This window comes from Cyanistes caeruleus, chromosome 4, assembly GCF_971803275.1.
Source record: "Cyanistes caeruleus chromosome 4, bCyaCae1.hap1.1, whole genome shotgun sequence".
Lineage (NCBI taxonomy): Eukaryota > Metazoa > Chordata > Aves > Passeriformes > Paridae > Cyanistes > Cyanistes caeruleus.
Window position 1 is genome coordinate 75,869,942 of NC_141704.1, and position 15,751 is coordinate 75,885,692.

General features: G+C 38.7%; 1 protein-coding gene across 11 annotated transcripts in view; it reads right to left on the minus strand.

Annotated features, from left to right (window-relative positions):
- Nucleotides 1-15,751, minus strand: part of LOC111923346 (uncharacterized) — a 261,072-nt gene that overhangs the window by 195,708 nt on the left and 49,613 nt on the right. For 3 of the 11 annotated variants that reach the window (XR_015285911.1, XR_015285915.1, XR_015285918.1), the window contains one exon: nucleotides 8,267-13,612. The exons of the other annotated variants lie outside the window; for them this stretch is intronic. The gene's annotated coding sequence lies outside the window, so the exon portion shown is untranslated. Of the gene's footprint in view, nucleotides 1-8,266; nucleotides 13,613-15,751 lie in introns of those variants that run through there. 11 annotated transcript variants of the gene reach the window in all.

The following is a 15,751-nucleotide window of genomic DNA, read 5'->3' on the forward strand; positions in this document are numbered from 1 at the left end:
GTTTTCCAGCACCAGTAAAACTTTCTGAATCTCTTATTCATTCTTGTCAAAGAACACTGTGTCTTGAAGTTTATATGCAACCACTTCCGCATTAAGTTTTTCTGCATTTCCTGATAAAACTCAGAAGGGCAGTAGAATGTTCTCCCATGACCTAAGAGCATAATAAATAAAATGCAACACAACTTAGTTCAAAGCAAGCTTAGTATGCAATATTTTTCTGCAAACTAGTTTTTAATTAACATTTTACTTTAATGCTACTTTCTACTTCAAGGGCTTCTCCACCCCAAAATACTGGTGGGATGGACAGCCTGCCCGGAGTGCATTTACATCAACACACAGCTTGAGCAACAACCAGGAGGAGCTGAAAGTATCTGTGCAGCAGAAAAAATCTGTCAGAGCTACACTCACAGAGACATGGTGGGATGACTGGCACATCTGGAGGGCTGCAATGTGTGGCTACAAACTCTTCAGGAGGTTCAGGCAAGGAAGGGGAGGTGGTGGGGTAGCCCTGTGTGACTGGGAGTTTGGATTGTCCGAATCTTACTGATGGCGGTGACAGAGGTGGGTGTTTATGGTTTTATCAGCAAATGCCAACAAGGCAGGTATCCTGGTGGGAGTCTGCTACAGACCACCCAACCAGGACAAAGAGCTGGATATAACATTCTATTACAATATTAGAATTAGAACATTCTCTGGGAGAAGTCTCATGATTGCTACCATTGTTCTCGTGGAGATCTTCAACTTACCAGATGCTGGAAATTTAACACAGAGGGAAACAGTCCTGAAGGTTCCTGGAGTTTTCAATTCTCAGAAAAGGAAGGAAAGAGATTAACAGAACTGCCACCCTGGACTGCTGGAGGACAGATTTTAGCCAGCTTAGGAGGTGGGCCAACAGACTCCCTGGGCAGGCAGTTCGGAAGGACAAAGGAGTCCAGGAAGGCTGGACATGAAATAAATCCTAAAGCAGGCTGTGTGCTCAAATACAAGCCAGCAGTGAAGACCTGCCTGGCTAACAGGGAACTTTGTCTGGAACTCAGGGTGCAAGAAGAAAATTTATGGCCTTTGGAAGAAGGGACAGGCAAGCTCAGGAGAACTGAAAAGATGTCGTGAGGTCATGAAGGAAGAATGGGCCAAAGTCCAGCTAGAACTTACTGTGTTATTTCCACTGACAACAAAAAACAATTACTATTAATGCATTAGCAAAAAAAGATAATCTTCATCCTTTACTGTCCTATAGTGACAAAGAATGAGGAAAATGCCTTTTCTGCCTCAGAATGGTAAGACCAGTTGTTGTATGGGCACCCAGCCACCTGAGCTGGAAGACAGGGACAGGGAGCAGAATGAAGCCCAAATAATTCAGAGGGAAATATTTGGTCATATTTGGTCAAATATTTGGAAATATTTGGACTTGCTGCACAAGTCCATGGGGCCAGATGGGATCCACCCAAGGGTACTGAGAGAGCTGGTGACAATGCTTATGGAGCCACTTTCCATCGTTTCCCAGCTGAGCTGGCTCACCAGGGAGGTCCCAGGTGAAGGGGAGCTGGCCAGTGTGACACTCCTGTAAGAAGGGCTGGAAGGAGGATGCAGGGAACTACCGGCCTGTCAGCCTCACCTCAGTGCTGGGAAAGGTCATGGAGCAGATCCTCTTGAGTGTCATCATGCAACACGTACAGGACAACCAGGGCATCAGCCAGCCAGGGTTTATGGGTCCTGCTTGACCCACCTGATCTCTGAGGACAGAGTGACCCCTTCAGTGGATGTGTCTGCCTGGACTTTAGGAAAGCCCTTGACACTGTTTCCCACAGCATTTTCCTCATGGCTTGGGCAGGGACACACACTGTTCACTGGGTAGGAGAACTGGCTGGACGTCTGGGGCCCAGAGAGTGGTGGGGAATGGAGCTACATCCAGCTGGGGCTGGATTACACTGACTGAGCTCTTCAAGGAGCCTGTATTTATTTAGCTTTCATTTTACTTTTTCATTGGCAAGGCTATTCTGTAGCAGTAAGACTGAAACTTTGCAGACATTAATTTACTTTTTTCAAATTCCAGGTGCACATAAATGAACTGCCAAGCCTTGTGCTGCAAAAATACTCTTGCAGTGTTAGTAACTAAGGGGTTAAACTAGTCCCCTCTAGTCCCCCCTCTCACTACTCTGGCCAAGCACAAGAGAAACTGAGTTCTCTAATACTCCACAGACCACAGACAGACACCAGGGAATTAATCTGCAATGTCTTTTTTTGAGTTGTGAGGCTGATAGAGATTTTGCTGACAGACCATCTTCAAGTCACTGACTGCCGTGAAGAAACAAATAAAGTGGAAATTAAAACCCACCAGAGAGCCCTACTAGTCTAATTTGTTTATCAGCACCAATGAATATGTTTTACTCCCATCTTACAGTATATGAAAACTTTTTATGCACAAAATACATATGTTTGTGTATCTGTTCATATACCTCTGGCATACTGGAACACTCTCAAGTCATTAAAATTTGTCTTGTAGGAGAAAGTGAATAGGATTAATGGTACAGACAGGCAGTCAATGCTGGAGGAGCAGAAAGAAAAAAAACCCTAAAATAAAAACCTCAGAACTGCAGTGGAGTTGTGAGGTACACTAAGAGTAAGACATAATTTTCAAGAGCACTTTTGTAGGAACAAATTTGAACAATATCCTCTTTGAAACACTGGAGCAGAACAGCTGGTTTTGATGCACAGGAGCCAGGACAGAGCCAAGCAAAGGATGCAAAGTTCAGACACAGGAGTTCATGTGGAATCTACATCCCAATTCACAGCAGAATCATGACTGCATCCTCATGTATGTGATCAGATTTTAGGGAAAATAATTGAAAGAGGGATTGCAAAATGTTTCGTTGTGTTCAATGACTGTGCACTCTTGCAAACTCATCCTACTACATTAGTATTTCAGTCCTTCAGCAAATGCTTTACGAAGCAGATGCCTCTAAAGAAAGTCAGATAAGGATGCCATCAAATTCTCAGGGATCTAGAATAAACACTTTAAAAGAGGTATGATAATAAAATCAAGAAGGACTTGGGAAACATCCTTTTCAGTGCAATTACAGTCTCAGAAACTAGTTATTTATACAGTAAATTTGATGTTTTCCTATTTTACTTTTCAGAAATGCAATAATCTATGGGACTAAAATAAGAAAGCATTCTTTTTTTTTATTTTTTAAACATAACTCAAACAATAGATGCAGGTGAAGCTTACACAACATGCAGCCAGCTGAACACCAAAGCAACTCAGTAACTTGTATGATTATAAAGAGAACAACATTATACTGACTTCATGGGTAATTAAGCTCAAGAGTCCTTGACTCTAACATAGGATTTTTTCTTAAAGACTTAATAAAATACATAGTAGTCCAATAGTATATTTGGATCATGTAACTTACCCTGACAGCATTCTGAACCACCTTTCAAGAGAAACTACTCTTGTTTTGAAGGCAAACATGGCAAAATACTGAAGGTGCGGCCATATGAAACATACACAAGCAAGCATTAACAAACACAAAGGAATGAACTGAGACACATAGACTTTTCCAAACTTCAGGCAGAAAGATTATAGTGAGGTACTCCAGAAGCAAGAGTTCTGTAGGTGCCAACATGTGATTAGCACACACGCATCCCACTGCAAAATTCCCCATGCCCAGTACTGAGACAAGCAGCTTTGTAAACTGGAGCAGAGTTTATGCAGACCAGATGCAACCATAAAAATACTAACCACTTGAACCTTAATAAAATACACAGTAATGGAAATGTTGTAAAACAGATACTAAAGCCATAAAATATTAACAAGCTTAATCAAAACAGACCAGGGTCAAAACCACTAAGTCCAGCCATCATTTACAGAAAGACAACAAACACCAGATGTATTCTGATTTGGGGCAAGAGGAGAAGAAAAAACATCCAAACCTATTTTCAGCATTGTAGCAATCTACAAGACATAATACACAGAGTATTTAATATTTTACCGACTTGGAAAGTTACAGGTATGTTACTAAAACTCACTTGGTCACAACTCATAATCTATTCTGTAAAAGAGACATCTGGTATGTGTTAATAATATACAGAATGAGGGCAGTTAGCATTTCTCTCCCCTCAATCCCTTCTTTAATGCTGTTTTCTGAAGAAATTTGCAAAACTCTTCAGAACAAGTAACTCCAGTTTAATGCAAATCTATAAAATCCTAAATAGCTTTTTAAAGACATAGGTCCTTATAACTTAGTATTTCTTACATGTATATAAGGACATATTTTGGTCATAAAAAGTAACATCTATATGAAAAAGTCTGAAAATGAAGTAGCATTTATTTTTGTGTATCTATATATATCCATCCCATATATAACTATGTTAATGTGACAAACCAAGAAAATGCCTCCTATATTCCTCCTGAAAATGATCTGCCACTCTAAACATTTTACCTCAGTATCTTCCTTTTTGTGGGAATGCAGTTCCCTGCTTACCAAACTTTCTGAACCACTTCAGTTCCTTCAAGGCAAACACTACATTCCTTACTATGGTTTGATATTGATATGATGTTGTGACTGCAAATACCATGGTTTTATAAAATACAGTTTATTAACCATTATTCTACAGGGAAGTTGTAATAACCAACTCTGTACTGATTTTGAAAGCAGCAGAAAGATATTTTTGCAGTTATAGATTATCAAGTTTAGGATTCACTTCTCTGAAGTGTGCTTGCTGTGCTTGCACAGATCCAGGCAAGTTAGTAGACCTTCACGCATGTGTGGATCAAAACCTCTAATTCTTTGCAGTCCAAGCATTTTAAAAGCCTAAAAATTTATAAAACAAACTTGAAAACATTGGTTGCCAGGTCCTTTGTTTCTGTTTGTTTGGGTTTTTTTAAATAAATCTTTCAAGCATTTTCCTGGGTGGGGTGTTTTTTTTGTTGGGTTTTTATTTTGTTTGTTTTGTTTTTTTGTTTTGTTTTTTGTTTGTTTGTTGTTTTTTTCTCTCTCTTCTGCAATAAAAGTGAAGATCTGTGGCTCAGTAACTGTAGCTTCAGGAAAAACACCAAGTATCATGAAACAGACATGAAAATCACAAAGAACTGGCAAGAATTTCTTAGTGCAGGATTGCAGTGTGAGACTGCCAAAGGAACTGAATTACCTAGCAGCCAAGTGGCTCATGCAGTTTTCTAAAAGCAAACAGAATTGCATTCCAGATCATCACATAAAATGAATGATATGGGGAGATTTTGGCTACTCAGGCAGTGGGGAGAAAAAATTAAGGATTAATAGTGTGAAGCATTGCCACAGACTTTCCCAGGAGACTGTAGGATTTCACTCATTAGAAGTTTTTATTAATAGGTTAGACAGGCATCTGTTGGGAGTGAAGTAAGTACAGTTTATCCACTCTCCAGGCAAAGAAGTGGCCAACATAACATCTGGGGGGCCCTTTGAATCCTACTTTCTGTGATGCTATACTCTGCAAATTGAGAGTGGAAAAACACTTCCCAAACAGTATTCAAGTCTTGCTGCAGTGCTTTGAAAAGGAGAGCACGGCACTGAAAGTTTGGAAGGTTCAAGCTGGATGTTCTTTACCCAGTACTGCTATTCTCTAACTCAGTGAACATTATTTCATGCATTGCTTGAGAAATCTCCAAATATGGCCACTGCTGACAGATTTAAAATTTTCCTACTCTGAATCTCCTGGAAGCCACAGTTTTTCTTTTTTTTCTTTTATTTTTCTTTTTCCTTTTCCTTGGAAAGGAAATTCCTTTATTCTCTTTAAGGATACACAGAGGCAAGCACATATTTCAAAATTGTATATCAACCCTGCCCTGATCTGTCCCCCACCAGATATCACCCTGTAAATCTCCCCAAACAAATTTGTTACAGACAGGTAATCACTGATCTTTAATGACTGCTCTAAGTAGTTACATCTTGAACTGAGTGGATATACACTGTCACTTGATATTTAAGGTATCAATCCTAATTTTATTTATGTGAACGCACGTGTGTATGTATGGGAAAATCCTCTCTGGGGAGAATGAGAGGTTATAGCAAATGTGCCAAACATCATAGCAAAGTGAGGGGATCCACTCACAAGAGGCACTTCCTCACTGGAATTGATGGAACCGTAGTCATTTAAATGAAGGCTGACCCTGACCTTGATTCTGACCTATCTTTCTGGAAAATGTTACTTTAAGCCTAGTTACCCTCTGTTTAGTGAGAGCAAAACTCAAGCTCATGTGCAGACTCACAGGTGGGGTGGAACTGCTCAGGCTCATGCAGCACAGAGCAGAGTGGAGAGCTGGCTGCCAGGTGTTTCTTCAGGGCCATTGCCAAACTCCAGCAATATTTTAGAGACCTTGAAGTAGCCAAAGCTGAACTCACTGTGAAACATTGAATGTGAAAACATAAGGGCCAAACTTCTCCCAGAATCCAGTCCTGGGAAGCAGCTCAGAGCCTGAATGAATCCTTGCATTGCTATACAACGCATCCAAAGGCTCCCATCTAGCCAGGTGCAGCTGCATGGGGAGCAGGGGCGTGAGCTCTGCTCTCCCTTCTCCCATGGGCAAAGCAGGCTGGTCCAAAGCCACATCATCCCTTGGACTGGCCACAGGCTGGTCTCACAGCTTGGTCAGAGATAGCCAGCGCCTTTGCCACCCATGGCACCCAGGGGCAGCTCCACTGGAGTCACCTCCAGACTGGACACACAGCATTCTGGAGCAAAAGCAATATCCAAACAAGTTACATTCTATTGCCAAGAGATTTATTCACTGAGATTTTAAATCTGATTTAAACTTGCGGTAGAGACTGTTTATACTACATGTACCTCATATGGTTTCCTTTGTTTCCTTAAGTAACTACATAGTCAAGCATGAGGAGATATATCCTGAGCTGCAGGAAACTGAGGAATGGCATCACACACCAGTGAACCACCAGCCATTGACATTTTCTATACTTCATTCTGTGTTTCAACAATATTCTCTGGACACCTGAATTCAAGAACATCTTCAGGTAATCTGCAGACATTGTTTGAAAGAGAAATTTTTTTTTCTTTGTAACATTTCACTGCATTGTGAATGTTACTAAATTCTTACAATGAAGAAAGGGAAAAAACCCTCCCAGTTCACTTTCTGTATACCACTAATAATTTACATATTTTTTATTATGTCTGTTTTTATTAATGTCCTACCTCATATACTCTTTCACTCCTATATGTCTTCATTTAGGAGCTTCTCTACACTTTCAATTAATTATTATGTTTAAAATGAGAGTGTTCTTCTTCAAGGTAACTTTTCTGATAAAGTATCTACTATGACACAGTATGTCACATATTATATAACTCAAATTAAGGACAAAAAAAAATTAGAGCATTTCTTAAATCCTTATGGAAAAAAAGAGGTTCCTCTTTTTATTTCTGCCTCTGCCCCAGCTGTCTATTGCTGTCTTCTGTTTCAGTGTTTGGGAATAATATCATCATCATCATTTCTCAAGTCCTATTGCACCTGCCTCCCTGCTCTCTCAAAGCTCTCTGGTTAGGAACCTACTTCTAGATTGCACTTCTTTACATGCACTTTTAAACGTATATGTTTAAAAGTTTAAACGTATAAGCTTTGCCAACTTATCAGTTTAACAAAATGATTTGTCATCTCATATTTCAAAGGTAAAGCCTGTCATGCAGTAACCCATGCTACTTTTCATGTTCATCATCTGCACTAAATACTTTTCAAATCTGCAAATCTTTGGGAAATAGTTTTCTATCTGGATGTATTAGAAGACAATAGGCATCTTGGTCATCTTTTCACATAGTACTCTATTTTTTATTAAGAATTTCATTTGGACTTTGCAATCTAAAAATCTTTGTATTTCTTTCAACTAGAGAGCTGCTGCTGGAAAACTTTGAAAAAATCTTCTTACTTTGAAGTTTAAAATCAGCTTTTAAAAATCTTGAGTATGGTTTTTTATTAATGGTAATGACTAAGCTACTTATGTGCAGAAATATGTTCTAAAATTCATATGTGGGCATCTAAATCTGTCAGGGAATGTGCACCACCCCTATATTGCAACACAGCTGCTGTAATTAAAATAATTACTAATTCTTCCATAAAGTTATCTTAACCTGTACTGGTTCCTTCCATATATAAAAGAAGGCCAGTGACCTAACAACAACCTTAAAATGGTTTGATTAAATGTAGAAAACTTATATGTAGCATCATCAAAATAACTTTTTTTAAAAAAAAAAAAAAAAAAAAAAAAAAGACAGACCCCATGACTAGGGAAGAAAAAGAATTTATTTCCCATAGTTAAAACACAACTGTTTTTCAGCTGGGCTATTAAAAATACTCTCTTTCCAGACACATATTATATTAGAATTAATCTGAGGCAAATAAAATCTTCAAAACAGTACCTCTAGATCAGCAACAGAAGAAAATTCTTTTCCTAACAAGAAGAATTTAGTTTCATTTCTCCTTAAAATAACCCATTAATTTCATACAGTCAGCATAAAAATCTGCAGTCTAAATGTATTTCCTTTATAAAGTCAGTGCTCCCATATGAGCCATAGACAGGGACACATTTATAAATCCTCCAGGACCTCTTTTTACAACACTATTGCTTTTTGTTCATGTAGGTGACATTACCCATTTAGCTTCATTTTAAGCACTTCCTTTGATACAGGGTTGTGAGTTCCCAGGCAAAACCAGGAACCTTCTGGTTCTGAAGGAGAGTCAACTGAAAAGCAGATATTCCTCACAGCTTCCTCCCTGCCAAGAGTCATTAAACACACAGAACCTGTGTCTCTGGACAGCAAAACAGGAATGGGACAGAAAACACACTACTGGCCATAATCAATGTCATGGAATCAGTAAGAGCACAAGGAAATCCCAATGACCATCCATACAACCAGCATAGTACAAACCCACTTCTATCTACAGCTGGTTTAAGAGCAATAGTTAGATTTGCAATTTTTCTACCTTAACTCATGTAAAAATGGTGGCTTATTAGAGAGTAAGAAATACTGACCATTTAAAACATGCAATGCAAAATACAGCATGCTCCTTCCATAAACTTCCCTGAATCTTGATGCCACCACTTGCTCTATGGATTACGTTCTGAAAAAACTGAAGGGGTGCTTTGCCAGAAGTCAAGCTGTTAGTGCAGACACCAGAAAGTCAGCACAACAGGCTGTCTTAACCAGGAGCAAAACAGATTGATACAGGAAGGATCCTCTCATTTCTGGCCCCTTTTATAGTGGTGTTGAGACACTTCATGGTCTTGTCTTCCTGGGATAATTGCAAAGTAAGGAATGATTATCACTGCTGTTCTACAAATAAAAGAGTAGCTATGGGGCCATATTTTAAAGGTACTTAGGTGCCTAAGGATGCAGATAGGCACCTACTGGTATTTTAGCTCTTAACCTAATCAGCAGATTTAGTTGCAAATTCTTGCCTTGGGCATCAGTGTTTGAAAGCTGTGCTATCTATTGAATCACCAGGAATATCATTACAGCTGTCCTGAGTTTAGTGCTTACATGTAACTTTAGTTAAATGGGAGAAAAGGAAAATATTCCAAAACTGAGAGGAATAGACTTAAAGTAAACAGGTATGAACAATTTGCACCAAAACATGACAGGCATTGGAGATATGCCAAGACAGGATATTAAATACTGTAATTCAGATAGTTTAGTTCCCTGGCCTTATGTCTCTTAACCACGTGCTACCTCTGTTACTTTATAGTTTCTCACTCTCTTTCATTACACTGTAGTTTCTTATTCTGAACTTCTGAACTTCTAGTTCACAATGCTCCAGCCTAGGACAAGCAAATAGCTACATTCATTTCACTCTCAGTTAAGTATTTTTTATTTAATCTTTTTATATTGTGTCTTTATGTGAAGTTAAAAATAAATGGTTAATTGCATTAGAATGCACACCACAAACAGTATGTTTATATAGCTACAAAATTCTCTGTTAACAAATTGGATGCTATGTAGAATTAAATGGGTTAGAAACTTTTGCAAAACAGCTCCCAGTGCCAGTATTGCATAGAGAGTATCTGCATGTTATTGGAAACATCAGAGCAAAACAATGCACGTAGGGAGCAAGAAACTTACGGCAGTGAGTATTAAGTCAGATAATACACACAGTTAACAACAGATGTGCAACCAGGTAACTATCAAGCACTAAAACACTGTACCATCATCCCAGAGTCTGTAACAGCTGATAAACCTCAAATCAGTGATGAACTGGATAATAATTTCCAATCTCGCTTTAAAAATATTTCCACATATCATATTGATAGGGTCAAACTGCCAAGTCAAAGCAACTTGAGTATTGTTTTGATGCAGAAACATCTGGGTCTGTTGGTAAATTTCCCATCCAAGTAGAGCCAGGGCATGGCCAGAGCCCAGGCTCTAAATGAGGAGGTGTCCTTTAACACATTTGCAGCTAAACAACAAAAAAGAAGGAATCCTGAAAATGACACGTCTTGTAGGTAATTACACCAAGAAATGGTAAAGCATATGAAAATTCTATAAATACAGTAATAGCAACTTATGAATACTGCTTATTATAAAATCAATAAATTCACACTATACAATGAATATATCAGCAGTAAGTGTCTGAGGAAGTTAAGATAATGTTTTTAAAACATTCATGTCTCAATGGCAAGAAGTGAAACAAGGGAAAAACTTTAAAACTTCTCGGTATTAATAAGTCACTATTCTTCCTTATTATGTATAGAAAACAAAACCAGTAGAGATTATAACAAATAATAGAACCTTCAATGAAATCAAGGGTGCAACAGACTGCATCTTCATCCATCCACAAACAGGTGTTTAGCAGTCTTTTATCACAGCTGTTTGTCATAATCATCTTCATTTCTCTAGGAAAATAACTATACTTTGCAGTCTAGAAAAGTGTCTTCAACAAAACATGAGACAATTTAAACAATATTCAAACCTGGTGAAAATTAATTTTGACAGAAGGAAATAACAAAGCTTAACCTCAAAAGAATACACAAGTGATAAAACCTAACTTAAGAACACTCAGACTTAAACATAGTGAAACTTAACTTTGCTTAATTCTATCAACACTTAATTTGTATCAAATGCAAACAACTCATTCTGACTCTGTTATTACAAAAAAGGCAACTGAAAGTTTGGTATATAAATTTTGAACATAATATAGCAGCAACATGGGTTTATTATAGAGATTATAAAGATGTGACAAATACATTATGATTTTATGTAATTTGGCCTTGAGAATAACTCATAATATCTGCAGATATTATTGAAAATACTCATTCATAGCAGGAATTTTCCTGGTATGAGCTTATGTTTATTAGGACTTTTAACGTGTAGGTTTACTAGAGAAAAACCACAACAATGCAGGGTTTGGCAAATTGCCATTCAGCTTTTGCAGCATTTTGCAGAAACATCAAGTCCAATTTTTAATTAAAATCTGAAGTCCAAATAAGTATATATGTTGTCACATGTGTTTTTATAGCAAAAAGATTCACAATGAAATTACCTTATTAAATTGTGGAAAAAACAAGCAAACAGGTAATATATGGTCAATTTAACTTTGTCTTCTTGTACAGTGAAGATTCCTTAGCTAATTATATTTTAAAACATGAATATCTTCTGTAGATAAAATTAATGAAAAGGTCATTTTATCAGTAGCTGTAAATCACTCAGTTTTTTGACATTAGGTTTTAAAACTAATTATTGCAAGGTAACTTCAATTCTGTTAGTATTTACTCTAAACTTTTCTAAAGAGCGGCATTTTGATGTTTCTATGGGGTCACAGTAATTTCTCCAGTAAAACTGTAAAACCACAAGAACTCATAATTACTTAATTACAAAATTAACTCTAAAAAGGTATATAAAGAAATTCTAAGAAAACAATGAATCATAACTTTTTAACAAACTGGGTAGTTTATCAATTTTTATAAGTTTTATCAGCAATTCTGTTAAAGAAGGTGCATCTTGCCATGTTATATTCACATAGACAACTTTAAATCTCTCCAGTAACTCCTGTTAAAAATTACATTTGATTAAAATCACAAGGTTAACTTTAACAAACATGTTTCAATGTGTCTTTTAGACATTCTGATAATGGATGGAGTTGGTCAGCTGCTCTCTGACAGGTGCCAGGGGGCTGAGCTGTGCAGGGGGAGCTGAGACCTGCAGGGCTTGGGAGGAGGCAAGAGAGCTCTGATGAGCCAGGGGGGCCTCCCAGCCCGGTGGACCAATACAGTTCTGTGGCTTTTTCATCCAGCAAACACCGACAACCTTACATTTTTAGCTGTGTCAGCATTTTGCCTTTGTCGGATTGCGGGCAGTCCTTCTCCTCTTTATAATCTCTTGTTCGCAGACTAAAGCAATCTCCAGGTAGCAGCCAAATCTGCAGCCATCCCTTCCCCTTTTGATACCACATCCCACAGTCTTTCCCCAACCTCTTTCCATGCTCTAATGCTAAAAGCAGTATTTGCATCAAAATCTTGTGATTTTTCCCACAATAACATTCTATGAAGGCCATAGTCTGGAGTCTTAACACCTTTTCTTTTCAACAGAACTTTCCATGTACATAGAACATCTGTTCTTTGCTTGATAAGTTATTTCCCATTATGTCCCCGGTGGCTCACCTGGATCACCGTCCCTCCAGGGGTCAAAATCAGGTCTGGACCAGCAGCTTCTCCCGCTGCTCTTAAGCTTCACCGGGCTCCGTCTCGACTGCACCTTGTCCTGCAGCCCATCAATATCACGTTGGAGTTCACCAGATGTCGTAGTGGAGATGGACAATGACACCTGTTTCTTCTTCCATCATAGCCCCATCTTTACTACACACAGCTTATATTTATATGGTTATCAGAAGGCACTGTGTTTAATCCCAGCTGGTTAGGAACTCAGTTCACTGGGTGGTAATGGTGAGTGTACATGTCAATCAAAACTTTTCTCTATAACAATGGTTACATACTTTTCCCACTGATTCTCATGGAACAGATCCCTTGTTACTACAGGTTCACTTGTCTTTTTCCCCAAGAATAATTTGTTATGTTAATGAACTTTTCATTCTCAAGATGTTTTTGCATGGGAACTTACCAGGCTAGTTGCTAGCTATACTTAGCCAAAATAACAAGGCCTGAGCCATGATTTTACAAGGCCTTTCTTTTGTAAGGTTTAATATGTGAAATATTATAAGGCTAACACATTCTTCTATTTTTACAGGACAGTGCACATTCACAAATCGTATCAGATCTGTACTTGTGTCACTTCAAAAAATAAAATAAAAATAAATAGCAAGTGTTTCCCACTTTGGTTTCATTCACAGCTTCTACAGAATGTTCAGTGCAATCAAACAAGGATCACTTGGACTAAATGATAGTTGAGATTCCTCTGTAACAGAAGTATGAACTAACTTTTACTCTGCTACACTGGGTGCCATGACATGAAATCCACTGGTCTCAGTACACAGTTCTCCTTGGTGCCACATGCTTGCTAGAGTTGGCAGTACTTTTCCCTTCTGCTGGGAAAGCTAGGAGCACAGGACTGCACTTCAAACTCTGATCCCTGTGGAGGTAAGGAGGCACCATGCTGGATTTCACTCATCAGAGACCAGCCACTGAAATGCATAAGAAAATGCAATGCTGCCTTTTATTATTGAATAAAAGCTAACACTGACTTTAATACTGAATGTAAGGATTTAACAGTACTTATTACCAATGAATAAGGATTTTTCAGTTAAGTTTAAATTTAGATTAACCAGTTGCTGGTCAATCAATTTCAACTGCCATTTAAAATAGGCAGGTGTCTGTCTTCTTTCTAACTTCACAATCACAATCTAATCAATTAAAATAATGCTGGTAAGAAAGAAAACCAGTGCTCTCACAGAAGACAGCCATTGCAAGTTTCTGTTGTCAGATTATAATACTTGGACTTTATTTGACGTGCATGTTTGGATAAGCAAACATCAGAGAGAGATACTAACACTTAGCTTTTTCTTTCTGTGCCTTTTAAGTCTTATGGATATTTAGCTTTTCAAAACAGTTCTGTTATCCAAAAGTTAAGTTCCATGGTTATTCCACCTAAGCCCTGGTAAAAGGGATTGCCCTCTAAGACATAAAGCTACTGTTGCCCTGGGGAACTGACTTCTCCTGACAAGATCCCTTTTCTCCAGAATTTTGCAGCCTGGTAACACTGAAACAAAGCCTCTGATTTATCCAGCTCTTCTCTCTGCAGCTTACTACTTGTTCAGCCTTACAAACATTGCTACCCCCTGCAGGGCCATCTGGGCCAATTCTTGGACTGGCCCTTAGGGCATGTTAAAGGATTAGCCTAATTCTTTCTTTCAGGTGACCTCAGAGCCTCACACTTTTACCTGGCGTTACCTACATCCGTTCTTAGAGCTCTCATCAGACACAAGTCCTATCATCATCTCCTTCAAGCCACATCTCAGCAACCCAACACCTCTCTCTTCAAGAACATCACAGTACAGGCAAGACATCCAGTCCTCTTATTTACTGGGCCACTCATGCTACCAGAGGAAAATAGCAAGTGTAAGAGAAATCTCTTAAGGTACTAGAGAAAATACCAAGGCAAATGCTCCCCAGTGACACTGGGGCAGGCCTCCCTCTTGCTTTGAGATGAGGGCTTATTGAAGCATGTAGTCACTGCACAGACACTCTCTCTGCTGTTTACATGTACACATACACACATGATCTCCTCTTCCTTAGGGAAACAAGTACTGGGCCTTCTTGCCTCAAAACTCCTGCCTGCACCCAGCACTGCTATGTAACACAAATCTGCTTGCAAACCACCTATGTATCTGAGCTCAGAACAACAAAAAAAGCAGCTCCTTGTGTTGTATGAGCCACCTTTACATGCATTTACCTGATGATATTTTGTTTCTAGCAGGTATAAAAAGCAGTTGTGCTTGTTACCTGCTTGGTACATCTCTTTTCCCGTCATCTGCAAATCAGCAGGGTTCAGTTGAGTTGGCACCTCTATTTTTGAACAGACAATAAACAGTTCTGACCAAAGTAAGTCTGTACAAATATAGTACTCCTCTCTTTGACTGGAATCAGTCCAGAAGGAGCAGTGTTGGGAAGGTAGAATTAGAAAGAAATTATAAATATGATTTTGTAGCCAGAAAGGCTAAGGAAGAAATACAAATGATAGCACGGTTTGAATAATTCAAAGAAACCGGGCTGGTATGCCAGAACACATTCTTTCCTGCAATAAAACCAAGCTGAGACCCCTCATCCCAGCCTTACAAGGAAAGGTCTGAAGGACCCTGAGATAACAAAAAATATGCAAAAATAGCGATTTCTATAGGTTGTACACAAATGTTACTATATTAGTATACTTAGAAAGATTGGTTAGTAAAAGAATAGAATATTCAAAGGTATAGGTTATATAAGTAGTGGTGTAGAAGAGCTCGGTCTCTTTTTTTGCGCTCTCTCTTGCTCTCTCTCTTGCTCTCTCTCTCTTGCCCCCTCTCTCGCTCTTGCGCTCCCTCTCTTGCCCTCTCTTGCCCTCTCTTGCTCTCTCTCTCTACCTCTCTACCCCACGCCCTGAAATAAACTTCTAACACTTAACTCGATTATAGAGGTCTTTGCCGTGTCTCTGACCGTCTCCAGAAAGCGTCTCCTACAGAGCAGGATATTCTTTTTAAGATAAGTGAAATGACAGAAATCATCCTGGCTCTAAGACAGCAGAACACTCAAATACAGAGTATCTTGAGTTACTGCTATATTGGTTT